Source organism: Pleurodeles waltl, unplaced genomic scaffold (assembly GCF_031143425.1).
Source record: "Pleurodeles waltl isolate 20211129_DDA unplaced genomic scaffold, aPleWal1.hap1.20221129 scaffold_71, whole genome shotgun sequence".
NCBI lineage: Eukaryota > Metazoa > Chordata > Amphibia > Caudata > Salamandridae > Pleurodeles > Pleurodeles waltl.
In genome coordinates, this window is record NW_027150392.1 from 507,252 (window position 1) to 521,589 (window position 14,338).

Consider the following 14,338-nt stretch of genomic DNA (forward strand, 5'->3'; position numbering starts at 1 on the left):
GGTAAGAGTAAAATGCAATTCCACATTACCAGGTAATGGTATCCCTTATTAGTGTAGTGTTGTAGGAGGCTGGACTGGCTTGTAGTGAGTACCAAGGGGTACTTGCACCTTGCACCAGGCCCAGTTATCCCTTATTAGTGTATAGGGTGTCTAGCAGCATAGGCTGATAGATAATGGTAGCTTAGCAGAGCAGCTTAGGCTGAACTAGGAGACGAGTGAAGCTCCTACAGTACCACAAGTGTCACTTGCACAATATCATAAGAAAACACAATACACAGATATACTAAAAATAAAGGTACTTTATTTTTATGACAATATGCCAAAGTATCTCAGTGAGTACCCTCAGTATGAGGATAGCAATCATACACAAGTTATATGTACACAATACCAAAAATATGCAGTATAGTCTTAGAAAACAGTGCAAACAATGTATAGTTACAATAGGATGCAATGGGAACACATAGGGATAGGGGCAACACAAACCATATACTACAAAAGTGGAATGCGAACCACGAATGGACCCCAAACCTATGTGACCTTGTAGAGGGTCGCTGGGACTATTAGAAAATAGTAAGGGTTAGAAAAATAGCCCTCCCCAAGACCCTGAAAAGTTAGTGCAAAGTGCACTAAAGTTCCCCAAAGGACAAAGAAGTCGTGATAAGGGAATTCTGCAGGAAAGACACAAACCAGCAATGCAACAACGATGGATTTCCAAACGAGGGTACCTGTGGAACAAGGGGACCAAGTCCAAAAGTCACAAGCAAGTCGGAGATGGGCAGATGCCCAAGAAATGCCAACAATGGGTGCAAAGAAGCTGCTACTGGACAGTAGAAGCTTAGGACTCTGCAGGAACGACAAGGGCTAGAAACTTCCCCTTTAGAGGATATATCCCCCACGCCGTGGAGAGTCGTGCAGAAGTGTTTTCCCGTGGAAATACAGCCAAAAAGCCTTGCTAGCTGCAAATCGTGCGAAAAGGGATTTTGGACGCTGCTGTGGCCCAGGAGGGACCAGGATGTCGCCAATTGCGTCAGGGGACAGAAGGGACGTCGAGCAAGACAAGGAGCCCTCTCAGCAGCAGGTAGCACCCGCAGAAGTGCCAGAAACAGGCACTACGAGGATGCGTGAAACGGTGCTCGCCGAAGTTGCACAAAGGAGTCCTACGTCGCCGGAGACCAACTTAGATAGTCGTGCAATGCAGGTTAGAGTGCCGTGGACCCAGGCCTAGCTGTGCACAAAGGATTTCCGCCGGAAGTGCACGGAAGCCGGAGTAGCTGCAAAATTTGCGGTTCCCAGCAATGCAGTCTGGCGTGGGGAAGCAAGGACTTACCTCCACCAAACTTGGACTGAAGAGTCACTGGACTGTGGGAGTCACTTGGACAGAGTTGCTGGATTCAAGGGACCTCGCTCGTTGTGCTGAGAGGAGACCCAGGAGACCGGTAATGCAGTTCTTCGGTGCCTGCGGTTGCAGGGGGAAGATTCCGTCGACCCACAGGAGATTTCTTCGGAGCTTCTAGTGCAGAGAGGAGGCAGACTACCCCCACAGCATGCACCACCAGGAAAACAGTCGAGAAGGCGGCAGGATCAGCGTTACAGAGTTGCAGTAGTCGTCTTTGCTACTTTGTTGCAGTTTTGCAGGTTACCAGCGCGGTCAGCAGTCGATTCCTTGGCAGAAGGTGAAGAGAGAGATGCAGAGGAACTCTGATGAGCTCTTGCATTCGTTATCTAAGGAATCCCAAGAGACAGAGACCCTAAATAGCCAGAAAAGAGGGTTTGGCTACCTAGGAGAGAGGATAGGCTAGCAACACCTGAAGGAGCCTATCAGAAGGAGTCTCTGACGTCACCTGGTGGCACTGGACACTCAGAGCAGTCCAGTGTGCCAGCAGCACCTCTGTTTCCAAGGTGGCAGAGGTCTGGAGCACACTGGAGGAGCTCTGGACACCTCCCAGGGGAGGTGCAGGTCAGGGGAGTGGTCACTCCCCTTTCCTTTGTCCAGTTTCGTGCCAGAGCAGGGCTAAGGGGTCCCTGAACCGGTGTAGACTGGCTTATGCAGAAATGGGCACAAATGTGCCCATGAAAGCATTTCCAGAGGCTGGGGGAGGCTACTCCTCCCCTGCCTTCACACCATTTTCCAAAGGGAGAGGGTGTAACACCCTCTCTCAGAGGACGTCCTTTGTTCTGCCATCCTGGGAGAAGCCTGGCTTGACCCCAGGGGGGCAGAAACCTGTCTGAGGGGTTGGCAGCAGCAGCAGCTGCAGTGAAACCCCTGAAAAGGCAGTTTGGCAGTACCCGGGTCTGAGCTACAGACCCGTGGGATCATGGGATTGTACCAACAATGCCAGGATGGCATAGAGGGGGCAATTCCATGATCTTAGACATGTTACATGTGTAGGAGGCTGGACTGGCTTGTAGTGAGTACCAAGGGGTACTTGCACCTTGCACCAGGCCCAGTTATCCCTTATTAGTGTATAGGGTGTCTAGCAGCTTAGGCTGATAGATAATGGTAGCTTAGCAGAGCAGCTTAGGCTGAACTAGGAGACGTGTGAAGCTACTACAGTACCACTTAGTGTCATATGCACAATATCATAAGAAAACACAATACACAGTTATACTAAAAATAAAGGTACTTTATTTTTATGACAATATGCCAAAGTATCTTAGAGTGTACCCTCAGTGAGAGGATAGGAAATATACACAAGATATATATACACAATAGCAAAAATATGCAGTATAGTCTTAGAAAACAGTGCAAACAATGTATAGTTACAATAGGATGCAATGGGGAAACATAGGGATAGGGGCAACACAAACCATATACTCCAAAAGTGGAATGCGAACCACGAATGGACCCCAAACCTATGTGACCTTGTAGAGGGTCGCTGGGACTATTAGAAAATAGTGAGAGTTAGAAAAATAACCCTCCCCAAGACCCTAAAAAGTGAGTGCAAAGTGCACTAAAGTTCCCCTAAGGACAAAGTAGTCGTGTTAGAGGAATAATGCAGGAAAGACACAAACCAGCAATGCAACAACTGTGGATTTCCAATCTAGGGTACCTGTGGAACAAGGGGACCAAGTCCAAAAGTCACAAGCACGTCGGAGATGGGCAGATGCCCAGGAAATGCCAGCTGCGGGTGCAAAGAAGCTTCTACTGGACAGAAGAAGCTGAGGTTTCTGCAGGAACGAAAAGGGCTAGAGACTTCCCCTTAGGTGGACGGATCCCACTCGCCTTGGAGAGTCGTGCAGAAGTGTTTTCCCGCCGGAAGGACGCAAACAAGCCTTGCTAGTTGCACATTGTGCGTTTGGCGTTTTTGGACGCTGCTGGGGCCCAGGAGGGACCAGGAGGTCGCAAATTGGACCTGAAGAGAGAGGGGACGTCGAGCAAGATAAAGAGCCCTCACTGAAGCAGGTAGCACCCGGAGAAGTGCCAGAAACAGGCCCTACGAGGATGCGTGAAACGGTGCTCGCCGAAGTTGCACAAAGGAGTCCCACGTCGCCGGAGACCAACTTAGAAAGTCGTGCAATGCAGGTTAGAGTGCCGTGGACCCAGGCTTGGCTGTGCACAAAGGATTTCCGCCGGAAGTGCACAGGGGCCGGAGTAGCTGCAAAGTCGCGGTTCCCAGCAATGCAGCCCAGCGAGGTGAGGCAAGGACTTACCTCCACCAAACTTGGACTGAAGAGTCACTGGACTGTGGGGGTCACTTGGACAGAGTTGCTGGATTCGAGGGACCTCGCTCGTCGTGCTGAGAGGAGACCCAAGGGACCGGTAATGCAGCTTTTTGGTGCCTGCGGTTGCAGGGGGAAGATTCCGTCGACCCACGGGAGATTTCTTCGGAGCTTCTGGTGCAGAGAGGAGGCAGACTACCCCCACAGCATGCACAAGCAGGAAAACAGTCGAGAAGGCGGCAGGATCAGCGTTACAGAGTTGCAGTAGTCGTCTTTGCTACTATGTTGCAGGTTTGCAGGCTTCCAGCACGGTCACCAGTCGATTCCTTATCAGAAGGTGAAGAGAGAGATGCAGAGGAACTCGGATGAGCTCTTGCATTCGTTATCTAAAGTTTCCCCAGAGACAGAGACCCTAAATAGCCAGAAAAGAGGGTTTGGCTACCTAGGAGAGAGGATAGGCTACTAACACCTGAAGGAGCCTATCAGCAGGAGTCTCTGACGTCACCTGGTGGCACTGGCCACTCAGAGCAGTCCAGTGTGCCAGCAGCACCTCTGTTTCCAAGATGGCAGAGGTCTGGAGCACACTGGAGGAGCTCTGGACACCTCCCAGGGGAGGTGCAGGTCAGGGGAGTGGTCACTCCCCTTTCCTTTGTCCAGTTTCGCGCCAGAGCAGGGGCTAAGGGGTCCCTGAACCGGTGTAGACTGGCTTATGCAGAATTGGGCACATCTGTGCCCAAGAAAGCATTTCCAGAGGCTGGGGGAGGCTACTCCTCCCCTGCCTTCACACCATTTTCCAAAGGGAGAGGGTGTCACACCCTCTCTCAGAGGAAGTTCTTTGTTCTGCCATCCTGGGCCAGGCCTGGCTGGACCCCAGGAGGGCAGATGCCTGTCTGAGGGGTTGGCAGCAGCAGCAGCTGCAGTGAAACCCCAGGAAGGGCAGTTTGGCAGTACCAGGGTCTGTGCTACAGACCACTGGGATCATGGGATTGTGCCAACTATGCCAGGATGGCATAGAGGGGGCAATTCCATGATCATAGACATGTTACATGGCCATATTCGGAGTTGCCATTGTGATGCTACATATAGGTAGTGACCCATATGTAGTGCACGCGTGTAATGGTGTCCCCGCACTCACAAAGTTCAGGGAATTGGCTCTGAACAATGTGGGGGCACCTTGGCTAGTGCCAGGGTGCCCTCACACTAAGTAACTTTGCACCTAACCTTTACCAGGTAAAGGTTAGACATATAGGTGACTTATAAGTTACTTAAGTGCAGTGTAAAATGGCTGTGAAATAACGTGGACGTTATTTCACTCAGGCTGCAGTGGCAGGCCTGTGTAAGAATTGTCAGAGCTCCCTATGGGTGGCAAAAGAAATGCTGCAGCCCATAGGGATCTCCTGGAACCCCAATACCCTGGGTACCTCAGTACCATATACTAGGGAATTATAAGGGTGTTCCAGTAAGCCAATGTAAATTGGTAAAAATGGTCACTAGCCTGTTAGTGACAATTTGGAAAGAAATGAGAGAGCATAACCACTGAGGTTCTGATTAGCAGAGCCTCAGTGAGACAGTTAGTCACTACACAGGTAACACATTCAGGCACACTTATGAGCACTGGGGCCCTGGGTTACCAGGGTCCCAGTGACACATACAACTAAAACAACATATATACAGTGAAAAATGGGGGTAACATGCCAGGCAAGATGGTACTTTCCTACAACATGGCCATATTCGGAGTTACCATTGTGAAGCCACACATAGGTAGTGACCTATGTGTAGTGCACGCCTGTAATGGTGTCCCCGCACTCACAAAGTTTGGGGAATTGGCCCTGGACAATGTGGGGGCACCTTGGCTAGTGCCAGGGTGCCCTCACACTAAGTAACTTTGCACCTAACCTTTACCAGGTAAAGGTTAGACATATATGTGACTTATAAGTTACATAAGTGCAGTGAAAATGGCTGTGAAATAATGTGTGCATTATTTCACTCAGGCTGCAGTGGCAGGCCTGTGTAAGAATTGTCAGAGCTCCCTATGGGTGGCAAAAGAAATGCTTCAGCCTATAGGGATCTCCTGGAACCCCAATACCCTGGGTACCTCAGTACCATATACTAGGGAAATATAAGGGTGTTCCAGTAAGCCAATGTAAATTGGTAAAATTGGTCACTAGCCTGTTAGTGACAATTTGTAAAGAGAGAGCATAACCACTGAGGTTCTGCTTAGCAGAGCCTCAGTGAGACAGTTAGGCACCACACAGGGAACACATACATATAGGCCACAAACGTATGAGCACTGGGGTCCTGACTAGCAGGGTCCCAGTGACACAAAACAAACATACTGAAAACATAGGGTTTTCACTATGAGCACTGGGCCCTGGCTAGCAGGATCCCAGTGAGACAGTGAAAACACCCTGACATACACTCACAAACAGGCCAAAAGTGGGGGTAACAAGGCTAGAAAGAGGCTACTTTCTCACACAACCCCCCCCCCCCCCAAACGAAGGACAATAAGGCTAACCTTGGCCAGTTGAGACTTTATTGTCTATGTGGTGATAAGTAGAGAGTAGCTCTGCAATAGACTGGTTACTCCCTTTATCATCCACTATATGGTTACTTCCCTGTGGGGATGTAAACCACCCTGTTTGAAGTTTTTTAGCTAAACAACAATGTGAAGATGTATTTTCAGAGTTTCTATCAGTAAGTTTTAGTTTAGAGCAGTGGGAATTGTCCACTGAACCTATTTGTAATGATGGAAATGCCAGACAGGGATGCTGTCTCAGTAAAGCCATAGCTGGGCAAAAACTTTGTCCATATGGCTGGAAGAGAGAACAGGGATGCTGTTTCTCTTTAGTTGGAGCAGGACAGGGATGCTGTCCTATGAGCTCCACACTAGGGCAGGGATGCTGACCTATGTGTTTTGAGGTAGTGCAGGGTTTCTGCACTAAAGTTTCTCTGGGAGGGTTGGAGGGATGCTCCATGTTAACTAAAATGGTGCTCTTTTTCTCACCAATGTTAGTTATCCCACAGAGAGTTACTTCCACCTCAGGGAGTACAGTTTTGCCAACTGGTGATTCCCTTGGAACAGGTGCCACCCCAGGAGGGGTTTCTCCCACCACAGGAATGGTATCCTGAATGGTAGGGTGGTTAGGGTATACTGTGATACCCCTTTTACCTGTTGATGGAGAGGGATCCTGAGTTTTCAGGCCTTCTCTCCTTTGCTTTTTCATTTCAGTAGAAATGAGAGGGAACAATTCCTCAGGGATGCCCAGCATGGCTGCATGGGCATAAAACTTTACATCAGCCCAACCTGAGGCCTCTAGGTCATTACCTAAGAGACAGTCTACAGGTAAGCTAGGTGATACCACCACCTGCTTAGGGCCAATAACTCCACCCCAACTAAACTGAATTATAGCTAAGGGAAGAAACTTAGTGGAGTTATGGACATCAATAATCTTATACTGTTGTCCAATGATGTGTTGATCAGGGTGCACTAGGTTTTCAGTCACCAAAGTGATACTGGCACCTGTGTCCCTGTAGGCCAAGGCCTCAACACCATTTATTGAAACTGTCTGCCTGTACTTATCCATTGTAAGGGGACAAGCAGCCAGTGTGGCAAGGCCAATGCCACTAGGTGTGATAGAAACTGTCTTGGGACTGACTACCCCAGTTTCTACTATGGACCCATAAGTGAACCCAACTACACCCTTAACTTGACTGTTGCCAGCAGTCCCACCACTAGTACCACTACTGCTAGGGGCACTAGAGCTTGATGTATTAGTGGTGGTAGGCTCAGGGGGTTTACCTGTACAGGACTTATCCCCTGGCCTATGGCCTCTATTTTTACACACAAAGCACCAAGGCTTTTTAAATTGTGTAGGTTGAGAAGAAGAGGAAGAATTTGTTTATCCCCACCCCCTGAAGAGTGTTTAAGATTTGAAGTGGGATCTTTGGTTTTACCCTTATCCCCATGCTTATCTTGAGATTTTTCACCATCTTTCTTCTTATTGTTCTCTTTGTCACCCCCTGTATGAACTTTTCTGTTCACCCTTGTTCTGACCCATTTGTCTGCCTTCTTTCCCAATTCTTGAGGAGAGGTCAGATCAGAGTCCACCAAGTACTGGTGTAACAAATCAGACACACAATTATTAAGAATATGCTCTCTCAGGATCAAGTTATACAGGCTGTCATAATCAGTAACTTTACTGCCATGTAACCACCCCTCCAAGGCCTTCACTGAATGGTCAACAAAATCAACCCAGTCTTGTGAAGACTCCTTTTTGGTCTCTCTGAACTTTATCCTATATTGTTCAGTGGTTAAGCCATAACCATCCAGGAGTGCATTCTTAAGAACTGTAAAATTATTGGCATCACTTTCTTTCACAGTAAGGAGCCTATCCCTACCTTTTCCACTAAATGATAGCCATAGGATAGCAGCCCACTGCCTTTGAGGGACATCCTGTACAGCACAGGCCCTCTCAAGTGCAGCAAACCACTTGTTAATGTCATCCCCCTCCTTATAAGGGGGAACTATCTTGTGTAGATTCCTGGAATCATGCTCTTTTGCAGGATGACTATGGGGAATACTGCTGCTGCCACCATGGGTTTCTAAACCCAAGTTCTGTCTCTCCTTCTCTACTTCTAAGGTCTGTCTATCCAAATCCAGCTGTTGCTTCTTGAGCTTCAGTCTGGTTTGTTCCACTCTCAATCTATTGAGCTCCCTTTCTAACAATCTGTCATCAGGGTGGGTGGGAGGGACATGCCTTGAAACAGAAGTATGGTGAGAATGGACAGCAGGAGACCTGTCCCTTACAGAAGGCACCCTAACAGCTTGGTTAACAGAAACATCACTTCTACTGTGGTGAGAATGAATGCTCTTGCTATGATGTGAGACAACACTATCTGTATGGTGTGACTCTACATCAGTACCAACTATGCTAGACTGTCTAGTAATGGGCAGGTGTAGGAGGCTGGACTGGCTTGTAGTGAGTACCAAGGGGTACTTGCACCTTGCACCAGGCCCAGTTATCCCTTATTAGTGTATAGGGTGTCTAGCAGCTTAGGCTGATAGATAATGGTAGCTTAGCAGAGCAGCTTAGGCTGAACTAGGAGACGTGTGAAGCTACTACAGTACCACAAGTGTCACTTGCACAATATCATAAGAAAACACAATACACCGTTATACTAAAAATAAAGGTACTTTATTTTTATGACAATATGCCAAAGTATCTTAGAGTGTACCCTCAGTAAGAGGATAGCAAATATACACAAGTTATATGTACACAATACCAAAAATATGCAGTATAGTCTTAGAAAACAGTGCAAACAATGTATAGTTACAATAGGATGCAATGGGGACACATAGGGATAGGGGCAACACAAACCATATACTCCAAAAGTCGAATGTGAACCACGAATGGACCCCAAACCTATGTGACCTTGTAGAGGGTCGCTGGGACTATTAGAAAATAGTGAGAGTTAGAAAATTAGCCCTCCCCAAGACCCTGAAAAGTGAGTGCAAAGTGCACTAAAGTTCCCCAAAAGACAAAGAAGTCGTGATAGAGGAATAATGCAGGAGAGACACAAACCAACAATGCAACAACTGTGGATTTCCAATCTAGGGTACCTGTGGAACAAGGGGACCAAGTCCAAAAGTCACAAGCAAGTCGGAGATGGGCAGATGCCCAGGAAATGCCAGCTGCGGGTGCAAAGAAGCTTCTACTGGACAGAAGAAGCTGCGGTTTCTGCAGGAACAAAAAGGGCTAGAGACTTCCCCTTTGGTGGACCGATCCCTCTCTCCGTGGAGAGTTGTGCAAAAGTATTTTCACACCGAAAGAGTGCCAACAAGCCTTGCTAGCTGCAAATCATGCGGTTAGCAGTTTTGGAAGCTGCTGCAGCCAGGAGGGACCAGGAGGTCGCAAATTGGACCAGGAGAGAGAGGGGACATCGAGCAAGACAAGGAGCCCTGTCATCAGCAGGTAGCACTCAAAGAAGTGCCAGAAACAGGCACTACAAGGATGCATGAAACGGTGCTCGCCGAAGTTGCACAAAGGAGTCCCACGTCGCCGGAGACCAACTTAGAAAGTCGTGCAATGCAGGTTAGAGTGCCGTGGACCCAGGCTTGGATGTGCACAAAGGATTTCCGCCGGAAGTGCACGGAAGCCGGAGTAGTTGCAAAAGTTGTGGTTTCAAACAATGCAGTCTGGCGTGGGGAGGCAAGGACTTACCTCCACCAAACTTGGACTGAAGAGTCACTGGACTGTGGGAGTCACTTGGACAGAGTTGCTGGATTAAAGGGACCTTGCTCGTTGTGCTGAGAGGAGACCCAAGGGACCGGTAATGCAGCTTTTTGGTGCCTGCGGTTGCAGGGGGAAGATTCCGTCGACCCACGGGAGATTTCTTCGGAGCTTCTGGTGCAGAGAGGAGGCAGACTACCCCCACAGCATGCACAATCAGGAAAACAGTCGAGAAGGCGGCAGGATCAGCGTTACAGAGTTGCAGTAGTCGTCTTTACTACTATGTTGCAGTTTTGCAGGCTTCCAGCGCGATCAGCAGTCGATTCCTTGGCAGAAGGTGAAGAGAGAGATGCAGAGGAACTCTGATGAGCTCTTGCATTCGTTATCTAAAGTTTCCCCAGAGACAGAGACCCTAAATAGCCAGAAAAGAGAGTTTGGCTACCTAGGAGAGAGGATAGGCTAGCAACACCTGGAGGAGCCTATCAGAAGGAGTCTCTGACGTCACCTGGTGGCACTGGCCACTCAGAGCAGTCCAGTGTGCTGGCAGCACCTCTGTTTCCAAGATGGCAGAGGTCTGGAGCACACTGGAGGAGCTCTGGACACCTCCCAGGGGAGGTGCAGGTCAGGGGAGTGGTCACTCCCCTTTCCTTTGTCCAGTGTAGCGCCAGAGCAGGGCTAAGGGGTCCTTGAACCGGTGTAGACTGGCTTATGCAGAATTGGGCACATCTGTGCCCATGAAAGCATTTCCAGAGGCTGGGGGAGGCTACCCCTCCCCTGCCTTCACACCATTTTCCAAAGGGAGAGGGTGTAACACCCTCTCTCAGAGGAAGTCCTTTGTTCTGCCATCCTGGGACAAGCCTGGCTTGACCCCAGGGAGGCAGAAACCTGTCTGAGGGGTTGGCAGCAGCAGCAGCTGCAGTGAAACCCCTGAAAAGGCAGTTTGGCAGTACCAGGGTCTGAGCTACAGCCCCGTGGGATCATGGGATTGTACCAACAATGCCAGGATGGCATAGAGGGGGCAATTCCATGATCTTAGACATGCTACATGGCCATATTCGAAGTTACCATTGTGAAGTTACACATAGGTATTGACCTATGTGTAGTGCACGCGTGTAATGGTGTCCCCGCACTCACAAAGTCCGGGGAATTTGCCCTGAACAATGTGGGGGCACCTTGGCTAGTGCCAGGGTGCCCTCACACTAAGTAACTTTGCACCTAACCTTTACCAGGTAAAGGTTAGACATATAGGTGACTTATAAGTTACTTAAGTGCAGTGTAAAATGGCTGTGAAATAATGTGTGCCTTTTTGTCACTCAGGCTGCAGTGGCAGGCCTGTGTAAGAATTGTCAGAGCTCCCTATGGGTGGCAAAAGAAATGCTGCAGCCCATAGGGATCTCCTGGAACCCCAATACCCTGGGTACCTCATTACCATATACTAGGGAATTATAAGGGTGTTCCAGTAAGCCAATGTAAATTGGTAAAATTGGTCACTAGCCTGTTAGTGACAATTTGAAAGAAATGAGAGAGCATAACCACTGAGGTTCTGGTTAGCAGAGCCCCAGTGAGACAGTTAGGCACCACACAGGGAACACATACATATAGGCCACAAACTTATGAGCACTGGGGTCCTGACTAGCAGGGTCCCAGGGACACATAACAAACATACTGAAAACATAGGGTTTTCACTATGAGCACTGGGCCCTGGCTAGCAGGATCCCAGTGAGACAGCGAAAACACCCTGACATACACTCACAAACAGGCCAAAAGTGGGGGTAACAAGGCTAGAAAGAGGCTACTTTCTCACACAACCCCCCCCAAACGAAGGACAATAAGGCTAACCTTGGCCAGTTGAGACTTTATTGTCTAAGTGGTGATAAGTAGAGAGTAGCTCTGCAATAGACTGGTTACTCCCTTTATCATCCACTATATGGTTACTTCCCTGTGGGGATGTAAACCACCCTGTTTGAAGTTTTTTAGCTAGGCAACAATGTGAAGATGTATTTTTAGAGTTTCTATCAGTAAGTTTTAGTTTAGAGCAGTGGGAATTGTCCACTGAACCTATTTGTAGTGATGGAAATGCCAGACAGGGATGCTGTCTCAGAAAAGCCATAGCTGGGCAAAAACTTTGTCCATATGGCTGGAAGAGAGAACAGGGATGCTGTTTCTCATGAGTTGGAGCAGGACAGGGATGCTGTCCTATGAGCTCCACACTAGGGCAGGGATGCTGTCCTAAGTGTTGTGAGGCAGTGCAGGGTTTCTGCACTAAAGTTTCTCTGGGAGGGTTGGAGGGATGCTCCATGTTAACTAAAATGGTGCTCTTTTTCTCACCAATGTTAGTTATCCCACAGAGAGGTACTTCTACCTCAGGGAGTCCAGCTTTGCCAGCTGATGATTCCCTTGGAACAGGTCCCACCCCAGGAGAGGTTTCTCCCACCACAGGAATGTTATCCTGAATGGTAGGGTGGTTAGGGGATACTGTGATACCCTTTTTACCTGTTGATGGAGAGGGATCCTGAGTTTTCAGGCCTTCTCTCCTTTGCTTTTTCATTTCAGTAGAAATGAGAGGGAACAATTCCTCAGGGATGCCCAGCATGGCTGCATGGGCATAAAACTCTACATCAGCCCAACCTGAGGCCTCTAGGTCATTACCTAAGAGACAGTCTACAGGTAAGCTAGGTGATACCACCACCTGCTTAGGACCAGTAACTCCACCCCAACTAAACTGAATTATAGCTAAGGGAAGAAACTTAGTGGAGTTATGGACATCAATAATCTTATACTGTTGTCCAATGATGTGTTGTTCAGAATGCACTAGGTTTTCAGTCACCAAAGTGATACTGGCACCTGTGTCCCTGTAGGCCAAGGCCTCAACACCATTTATTGAAACTGTCTGCCTGTACTTATCCATTGTAAGGGGACAAGCAGCCAGTGTGGCAAGGCCAATGCCACTAGGTGTGACAGAAACTGTCTTGGGACTGACTACCCCAGTTTCTACTATGGACCCATAAGTGAACCCAACTACACCCTTAACTTGACTGTTGCCAGCAGTCCCACCACTAGTACCACTACTGCTAGGGGCACTAGAGCTTGATGTATTAGTGGTGGTAGGCTCAGGGGGTTTACCTGGACAGGACTTATCCCCTGGCCTATGGCCTCTGTTTTTACACACAAAGCACCAAGGCTTTTTAAATTGTGTAGGTTGAGAAGAAAAGGAAGAATTTGTTTTATCCCCACCCCCTGAAGAGTGTTTAAGATTTGAAGTGGGATCTTTGGTTTTACCCTTATCCCCATGCTTATCTCGAGATTTTTCACCATCTTTCTTCTTGTTGTTCTCTTTGTCACCCCCTGTATGAACTTTTCTGTTCACCCTTGTTCTGACCCATTTGTCTGCCTTCTTTCCCAATTCTTGGGGAGAGGTCAGATCAGAGTCCACCAAGTACTGGTGCAACAAATCAGACACACAATTATTAAGAATATGCTCTCTCAGGATCAAGTTATACAGGCTGTCATAATCAGTAACTTTACTGCCATGTAACCACCCCTCCAAGGCCTTCACTGAATGGTCAATGAAATCAACCCAGTCTTGTGAAGACTCCTTTTTGGTCTCTCTGAACTTTATCCTGTATTGTTCAGTGGTTAAGCCATAACCATCCAGGAGTGCATTCTTAAGAACTGTAAAATTATTGGCATCACTTTCCTTCACAGTAAGGAGCCTATCCCTACCTTTTCCACTAAATGATAGCCATAGGATAGCAGCCCACTGCCTTTGAGGGACATCCTGTACAACACAGGCCCTCTCAAGTGCAGCAAACCACTTGTTAATGTCATCCCCCTCCTTATAAGGGGGAACTATCTTATGCAGATTCCTGGAATCATGCTCTTTTGCAGGATGACTATGGGGAATACTGCTGCTGCCACCATGGGTTTCAAAACCCAACTTCTGTCTTTCCTTCTCTAGTTCTAAAGACTGTCTATTCAAATCCAGCTGTTGCTTCTTAAGCTTCAGTCTGGTTTGTTCCACTCTCAATCTATTGAGCTCCCTTTCTGACAATCTGTCATCAGGGTGGGAGGGACATTCCTAGATACAGAGGTATGATGGGAATGAACAGAAGGAGACCTGTCCCTTACAGAGGGCACCCTAACAGCTTGGCTGACAGTGCAATGTGAGAGCACATCATCTGTATGATGTAACTCCACCTCAGTACCAACTATGCTAGACTGTCTTGTAATGGGAAGGCTAAGAAGTTTCTTTCCTGAACCTTTACCTGGGGGAGTCCCTGGATCAGATTGGGAACCATTAGCTACTTTTTCAACAGATGGGGCACTTTTAGCCTTATCTTGTTCTCTAAGCATGTTAAGTAACAATTCCAAGGAAGGATTCTTCCCTACACTCAAACCTCTCTCTATGCAGAGACTCCTTGTTCCTTTCCAGCTAAGGTGATCATATG

General features: G+C 48.2%; 1 protein-coding gene across 2 annotated transcripts in view; it reads left to right on the forward strand.

Annotated features, from left to right (window-relative positions):
* The window catches only part of LOC138280278 (CD5 antigen-like), a 406,118-nt gene that overhangs the window by 150,357 nt on the left and 241,423 nt on the right, over nt 1-14,338 (forward strand). The gene's annotated exons all lie outside the window — the stretch shown is intronic.